At 38.8% G+C, this 8,527-nt stretch overlaps 1 pseudogene; it reads left to right on the top strand.

Moving 5' to 3' along the window:
* Nucleotides 1-6,675: 6,675 nt before the first annotated feature.
* On the top strand, nucleotides 6,676-7,344 carry LOC102814892 (annotated as a pseudogene).
* The last annotated feature ends 1,183 nt before the right edge of the window (nucleotides 7,345-8,527 follow it).

Raw genomic sequence — 8,527 nt, forward strand, 5'->3', positions numbered from 1 at the left:
ACTGCTGACTTTGAGGTTAGCAACCCAGTTTGTAATCCACTACACTACCATGGCTTCTTAGGAATTAGCTATTAAGCAACAAAAAAGAACTCTAAATAATATATCTACCACTCATGCGTTAGTTTATCATACTGTGTGTGGTACACATGTGTTGCTATGATGCTGAAAACTATTCCACCAGTTTTTCAAATATCAGAAGGGTGATCCATGGTAAACGGTTTCAGCAGAGTTTCCAGACAAAGATAGACTAGGAAGAAAGGCCTGGCTACCTGCCTGCAAAAATTAGCCAATGAAAACCCGAAGGATTGTAACAAAATGTAGTGCTGGAAGAAGAGCCTCCTTAAGTTGGAATTCACAACCCAACAGCCACAGTAATAGATTCAGATATAATAATGAGCATGAAGATATTGCAGGAGGAGGCACCATTTCATTTTGTTATACATAAGAATACTATTAAGAAAAAGAACAAAAAATATGTAAATAACAAATATAGGAATAGCCACTACCCCTATGGATGAGATTGTTGTTGTCATTGTTAAGTACTGTCAAATCGGTTCCCTCTCAGCCCAACAAAAATCATATTTCCATTTCCCTAAGGCTGAGATCCACTAGGGACAGCCATGGTGGACAGGTTTCCATTGGGCTTCCAGACTAAGATAGATGAGGAAGAAGGAGAGGCCGACTTCTGAATGGTTAGTCACTGAAACCTTATGAATACAAGTAGAACACTGAGGATATTGTGTGATATAGTGCCAGAAGATTAGTCCTCCGGGTTTAAAGGCTTTCCAAATAAGACGGAGAAAGAGCTGGTTGGTTCCTCAAAGTACTAGGAGTTGTTGTTGTTGTTAGGTGCCATTGCATTGTTCTGATTATAGTGACCCTATGTACAGCTGAATAAATCACTACCTGAACCTGAGCCATCCTCAAAATCATTACATTTGAGTCCATTGCTGCTGCCACAGTGTCAATCCATCTCACTGGGGATCTTCTTTTTCGCTGAAGTTGCACTTTTCCAAGGGTGGTATCCTTTCTCCAGGGACTGATCCCTCCTAAAAACATTTCCATAGTTTAAGAAATGAAGTCTCACCTTCCTCACTTCTAAGGAGCATTTTGGCTGTACTTCTTTCAACACATATTTGTTTGTTCTTTTGGCAGTCCATGGTACATTTAATAATATTCTCCGAAACCATAATTCAAATGCATTGATTTTTCTATGTTGTTGTTGTTGTTAAGTGCCGTCGAGTCGGTTCCGACCCATAGCGACCCTGTACAGGGTTTCCGAGGGTGTAAATCCTTACGGGAGTAGAAAGCCTCATCTTTCTCCCGCGGAGCGGCTGGTAGTTTCAAACCGCTGACCTTAAGGTTCGCAGCCCGATTCGTAACCACTACGCTCCTTATTCATTAACTAACTTTCGCATGCATATGAGGACATTGAAAAGACCATGGCTTGGGTCAGATGCACCTTCGACCTCAAACTGACATCTTTGTTATTGAACACATGACACAAGTGCTTGCTGTTGTTGTTGTTAGGCACCAGCGAGGTGGTACCAACTCATAGTGACCCTATGTACAACAGAATGAAACACTGCCCGGACTTGGGCAAACCTCACAATTTCTACCACGCTTGAGCCCATTGATGTTGCCACCTTGCCAATCCATCTTGCTGGGGGGGAGTCTTCCTCTTTTTCTCTGACCCTTCACCTTACCAAACATGATATCCTTCTCCAGTGACTGGTTCCTCCTGACAATATGTCCAAAGTATGAGAGATGAAGTGTGGCCATCCTGGCCTCCAAGAAGCACTCTGGCTGCTCTTCTTCCAACACAGATCTGTTGGCCCTTTTGGCAGCCCATGATACTTTCAATATTCTCCTATAACGCCACAAGTCAAAAGCATCAATTCTTCTACAGGATTCCTTATTCACTGTCCAGGTTTCACATGCATATGAGGTTATTGAAAGTACCATAACTTGGGTCAGGCTCCCCTTAGGCCTCAAGCTGACATCTTTGCTCTTCAACACTTTGAAAAGGTATTTTGCAGCATATTTGCCTAATACAATATGTCGTTTGATTTCTTGACTGCTGTTTCCATGAGTATCGATAGTGGATCCAAGAAGAATGAAGTCCTTGACAACTTCAATCATTTCTCTGTTGGTAAGAATGTTGTTTATTGGTAGTGAAGATTTTTGTTTTCTTTACACTGAGATGTAATCCATAATGAAGGCTGTGCTCTTTGATCTTCATCAGTAAATATTTTAAGTTCTTTCAGCAAGCAAGTTTATATTATGTACATACAGCAGATCCTTAATGAGTGTTCCTCCAATCCTCATGCAACATTTTTCTTCATATAACCCAGCTTCTTAGATTATTTGCTCAGCATGCAGGTTGAATAAGTATTATTCAAATGAAGGTCCCATGGGCTTTACTTTCACAGGTGTTACTCCATTTGCATCATCACGGTCATGTCTACTTTGAGGAGGCAGCTCTTCCCCATTCACATTTTGAGTGCCTTCCAACCTGAGGGGCTTATTTTCTGGCACTATACCTGACAGTGTTTCTTTGCTATTCATAAGGTTTTCAGTGACTAAATATTCGGAAGTAGTTAATCACTCTATCTTCCAGGTCTGTCTTCGTCTGGAAACCTGTCCACCATGGGTGACCCTGCTGGTATTTAAAATACCCGTGGCATAGCTTCCAGAATTACAACAACTCACAAGCCACCATAAAATGACAAACTGACAGATAAGTGGTGGGACACAAGTGCATATAGTCTTAATTCTATATACTACTTGATTTCTTGACTAATGCCTCTGTGAGCATTGATTGTGGATTCAAGTAAAATGAAGTCTTTGGCAACTTCAATCTTTTCTCCTTTTATAATGATGTTATTTATTGGTCTACTTGTGAGGATTTTTGTTTTCTTTACATTGAGGTACAATCCATACAGAAGGTTGTAGTCTTTGGTCTTCATCAGTAAGTATTTTAAGTCCTCTTTGCTTTAGCAAGCAAAGTTGTAACTGTATATCATAGTCTATTAATGAGTCTTCCTCCAATCATGTTGCCATATTCCTCTAAATAATCCAGCTTCTTGGATCCTATGAGTAGTTGTTACTGTTGTTAAGTGCAGTCGAGTTTGTTTCTATCCATAGCAACCACATATGGGGTTTCTGAAGAGCTACTGGTGAGTTTCCAGTCCAGTGCTTATTATGTATGCAGACTAGGACTCCATTATATGAGTAGAGTTGATCTTAATGAAGTGGATGGAGCAAAACTTTTGAGATCTTCATTTGCTGATAGGGCATGTCTCAATTTTAGAAAAAAACAGCTGCAAACATCCTTTAATAATCAGAATGTGGAATGTATAATTTAGGAATCTAGGAAAATTGGAAGTCATCAAAAATGAAATGGAATGCTGAAAGATCAATATTCTAGGGATTAGTCAGCTGAAATGGAATGGTATTGACCATTTTGAATTGAGTACTCTCATAGTTTACTATGCTGGGAATAACAAATTGAAGAAGAAAGCCATCACATTCATTATCAAAAGCAGCATTTCAAGATCTGTCTGTGTGTGTGATAGGCTAATATCCATATGCCTGCAAGGAAAGCCTGGCAGGAGAAAGATGAGGCTTTCTGCTCCACTAAAGATTTACAGCCTCAGAAACCCTGTATATTGTTGCTATGAATTGGAACTGACTCAACAGCACAAAACCATCACCAACACTACAAGGAAGACCAGGTAAAGTAACTTTTGTTCAAATTTACATACCAACCACTAAAGCCAATGATGATGAAACTGAAGAATTCTATCAAATTCTTCCATATGATGTTGATCAAACATGTAATCCAGATGCTTTGATGGTTACAAATGACTGGAATTCAAAAGTTGGAAACAAAGAGGAAGGACTGGTAGTTGCAAAATATAACAGTGGTGATAGAAACAATGTTGGAGATCATATGATAGAATTTTGCAAGACCAATGACCTTTTCATTGCAAATATCTTTTTCAACAACAAAAATAGTGACTATACACATGTATCTTGCTACATGGAAAACATGGGAGTTGACTGCATCTGTTGTAAAAGACAATGGAGAAGCCTAATATCATAAGCCAAAACAAGGTCAGGGACTCACTGTGGAACTGACCATCAATTGCTCACATGACAGTTCAGATTAAATTAAAGAAAATTAAAACAATGTCATCTTGAGTAAATCCCATCTGAATTTAGAGATCATCTCAAGAACACATTGGATGTACTAGATATTAATGACTGAAGAAAAACAGAAGAGTTGTGGGATGACATCAGAACTTAATACATGAAGAAAGCAAAAGGTTATTAAAAAGTGAGGAAAGAAAAAAATAATAAGGTAGATGCCAAAAGAGACTCTAAAAGTTGCTCTTGGATGTAGTGAAGCTAAAGCAACTTGAAGAAATAAGTAAAACAGCAGAACAGAAGGTTTTAAAGGTAGCTCAATAAGGAAAGTAAATTATATAATGAAATGTGCAAATACCAAGTTAGATAACCAAAAGGAAAGAAAATACTCATTTTTTCTCAACCTGAAAGAACTGTAGAAAAAAATGTAAGCTTTGACACGCAATATTGAATAATGCTATGGTTAAAATATTGAATGACACAAGAAACATCAGAAGAAAATGGAAGGAATACACAGTCACTGTACCAGAAAAATTGGTCAATGTCTAACCATTTCAAGAGCTCACATAAGATCAACAACTGATGGCATTGAAGGAAAAAGTCCAAATCGCAATGAAGACACTGACAAAAATAAGGCTTCAGGAACAGACAGAAAAGAAACTGAAACGTTTCTACAAACTGATGCAGCACTGAAGACACTCACTCATCTATGCCAAGAAATTTTGAAGACAGCTCCCACGAAGAAATCCAGACTTGTGCGCATCCCAAAGAAAGGTGACTCAAAAGAATGTGGAAATCATCACACAATACCATTACTATCTCATGCAAGTAAAATTTTGCTGAAGATAATTCAAAAACAGTTGTAGCAGTACATCAACAGGGAACTGCCACAAATTCAAGCTGGATTCAGAAGAGAATATGGAACTAAGGCTATCATTGCTGGCATCGTATGGATCTTGACTGAAAGTAGAGAGTACTAGAAAGATATTTACTTGTGCTTTATCAAATATGCAAAGGTTTTTGACTGTGCGGGTCAAAGCAAACTACGGAAAACATTTCAAAGAATGGGAATTCCAGAACATTTCATTGTGATTGTGAAGAACCTGTACATAGACCAAGAGGCAATCATTCAAACAGAACAAAGGGATATACTGCATGGTTTAAGATATGAAAGATATGTGTCAGCCTTGGATCCTTTCACTGTACTTATTCAATCTGTATGATGCTAAGCAAATATTTCAAGAAGCTGTATTATATGAAAAAGAACATGGCATCAGGATTAGAGAAAGACTTATTAACAGCCTATGATATGCAGTTGACATAATATTGCTTCTAGAAGCCAAGAGGACTAAAAACGCTTACTTATGATAAAGATAAGAAACTACAGCCTTCAGTATGGATTGCACCTCAATGCAAAGGAAAGTAAAATCTTCACAATAAACAACATGTTAAACTGAAAAAAGACTGATGTTGCCAAAGATTTCATTTTACTTGGATCCACAATCCATGATCATGGGAGCAACAATCAAGAAATCAACCCACATATTGCATTAGGCACATCTGCTTGCTGCGAAGGCCCTCTTTTAAAAGTGTGAAAGAATAAAGAGATCACAATGAAGACTAAAGTGCATATGACCCAAGTCATGGTATTTGCAATCACTTCACATGCATAAGAACACTGGATAATGAATAAGGAAGACCACAGAAGAATCGATGCATTTGAATTATGGTTTTGGCAAAGAACATTGAATATACCATGGTGTGAGAGAAGAATGAACAAATCTATTTTGGAAGAAGCACAGATTGCTCTTTGGAAGTGATGATGAAGAACCTTCATCTCCCACACTTTTGAACTTGCAGGAAATACATTTTCTAAGATGTGGGGGAAATCTTAGCATAGTGTTCTTATGAAAATAGCTGGAGAGGGAGGTGTCTCTCCAGGGCCATTCTGTAATAAAACTGCCTGGATGGAAGGCTGCTGGAAGAAGCCACTGGGTGATATTGCCCAACATGAAAAACACAAATGAAGCACTGCAGTAGTTTTTCAATTTCTCATGCTTCAGGACCTGCCAAAAGGAGCACATTGGAACGTGGAAGAAAGTGCTGCACCCTCCACTGACAAAACTTAACACCATTCTGTGGCAAAGGAAAATATTTTAAAGGACCTTTGCCACAATTCCCTTGAGCAAGTAAAAAGGTGAGTTTATCGCTGGGAGGCAGCAAATCAAGACAAACTATAAAAGATTCAGAAATAGGCATCCCTTCGAGAACTGACAATGAAGGCAGAGAGTAAATATGAAGAATAGGGCTCTTACTGTTTAATACATAGTAAGAGCCATGATTCCTTCCATCACTATGTGGCAGGGTGACTCCCTCCTTCAGCCAACAGAAAACTGAAAGTTTATTCTTTAAAAATAAGACAGAAGGGTTCTTCCGCCACCGTTTAAAATGCAACTCCATACAACGTTCCGCCGCCGCCACTGCCTGCTGCGCCACTACTGTCTGCTCAGCCTGCAGCCGCCTGCCAACCGCTCCGCTGCAATGGAGGACATGATCGAGTACAGCAACAGAAGAATTCCCAGGGGGATCCGAAATAGATAAACGCTAGCAAGAATCAGCAGGATGACGGTAAAATGTTTATTGGAAGCTTGAGCTGGGATACAAGCAAGAAAGATCTGACTGAGTATTTGTCTTGATTTGAAGAGGTTGTAGACTGTGCAATTAAAACAGATTCAGTCACTGGACGGTCAAGAGGATTTGGATTGTGCTTTTCAAAGATGCTGCTAGTGTTAATGAGGTTTTGGAACTGAAAGAACACAAACCCAATGGCAAATTAATAGCCTCCAAAAGAGCCAAAGTTTTAAAAATGAAGGAACCCTCCAAAAAGGTTTTTGTGGGTAGTTTGAGTCCAGATACTTTTGAAGAACAAATTGAAAACTATTTTGGTGCCTTTGAAGAGATTGAAAATATTGAACTTCCCATGGTTACAAAAACAAATGAAAGAGAGGATTTTGTTTCATCACATATACAGATGAAGAGCCACTACAGAAACTGTTAGAAAGCAGATATCATCAAATCGGTTCTGGAAAGTGTGAAATCAAACTTGCTCAGCCCAAAGAGGTATATAGGCAGCAGCGACAACAGAAAGGCGGAAGAGGTGCTGCAGCTGGTGGGAGAGATGGTACTAGGTAGGGGTCACGGTCAAGGCCAACAAAGTATGTATGGCAGGGCATCTCAATGGGGTGGCAGTCACCAAAACTAAGGGGGACATTGGAGAAAACAGGAGAAGATACTAAAGTAACCCATCTTGGCGGGACAACACTGAAGATTGGTCTTCTGTTGATCTAAGATGACTTTTAGTGTACAAGACAAAATTGTGTCAACTGTATATAGACGCCACTTGGTTTCTTTGTTTTTACTTTGTCCTTTGCTCTCTGTGTTTTGACTCGATGTGGATTTGTGTTTATACACATTTTTATTTGTATGCTTTCATGTTAATCCTCAATTAAATGCTTCCTTACATAGAAAAAAAAAAAAAAAGACAAGAGGTTTTGGACCTGGAAATGACAGGTAGAGTGTGAAAATTGGTCAACTAAGTAAACACAGGGAGTCCTGGTGTGGCTCTGTAGGACAGGCACTGTTAACTACACAGTCGGTAGTTCACCCCCGCCATCTGCTCCCCTGAAACCCTATACAAGGTCGCTGTGAGTTGGAACTGACTTCGCACACTTAGTAACATGAACCCTAGCGCACTGGAAGCTAAGACAGTTGTGCTTTTCTCTCATGGCTTCTATATGGTTGGTTCTTAGGACTTTTCCTCCAGTAAGGAGAGTTAAAGAATTTTTTTCTGGGAAATCTGATCATTCCCCAAAGCTAACACTTCCATTAGATACTGAAATCACAGGTTCTGCAAAAAACTTTGCAGCCAGCTGACCTCTAGTTAATCTCAGTGTTGAGGAAGCCTCTAACATGAAAAGCAGACAAAAACAATAACCGAAACAAAGACACAAGAGAAATAAAAGTTCAGGTGCGCTCAGAAATAAGAGAAAATATTGCATTTAAAAAATAAAAAAAAAAGAATGAAAACCAGTGTTAGATAAGAAGGAACATTCATGAAACAAAAAGAACATGATGAAAAGTATTATGGCAGAGATGAACATTTTAGCAATAGGGAGGAAATATAATGTTAAGGAAATCCCCCAGAAATTGGAAGATATAGGGAAAATCACCAAAAGGTCTAAAAAAGTGAAATAAATCTAACGAAAAATCAAGACTGTTGTTGTCAGAAAAATAAAAATTACCAAAGGAAATAGAATTTGAACATTCCTAAAATGTTCACTATCTTAGTTCCTTAGTGCTGCTGTGTCAGAAATAC

This window comes from Chrysochloris asiatica, unplaced genomic scaffold (genome assembly GCF_000296735.1).
Source record: "Chrysochloris asiatica unplaced genomic scaffold, ChrAsi1.0 scaffold00013, whole genome shotgun sequence".
NCBI classification, from domain to species: Eukaryota; Metazoa; Chordata; class Mammalia; order Afrosoricida; family Chrysochloridae; genus Chrysochloris; species Chrysochloris asiatica.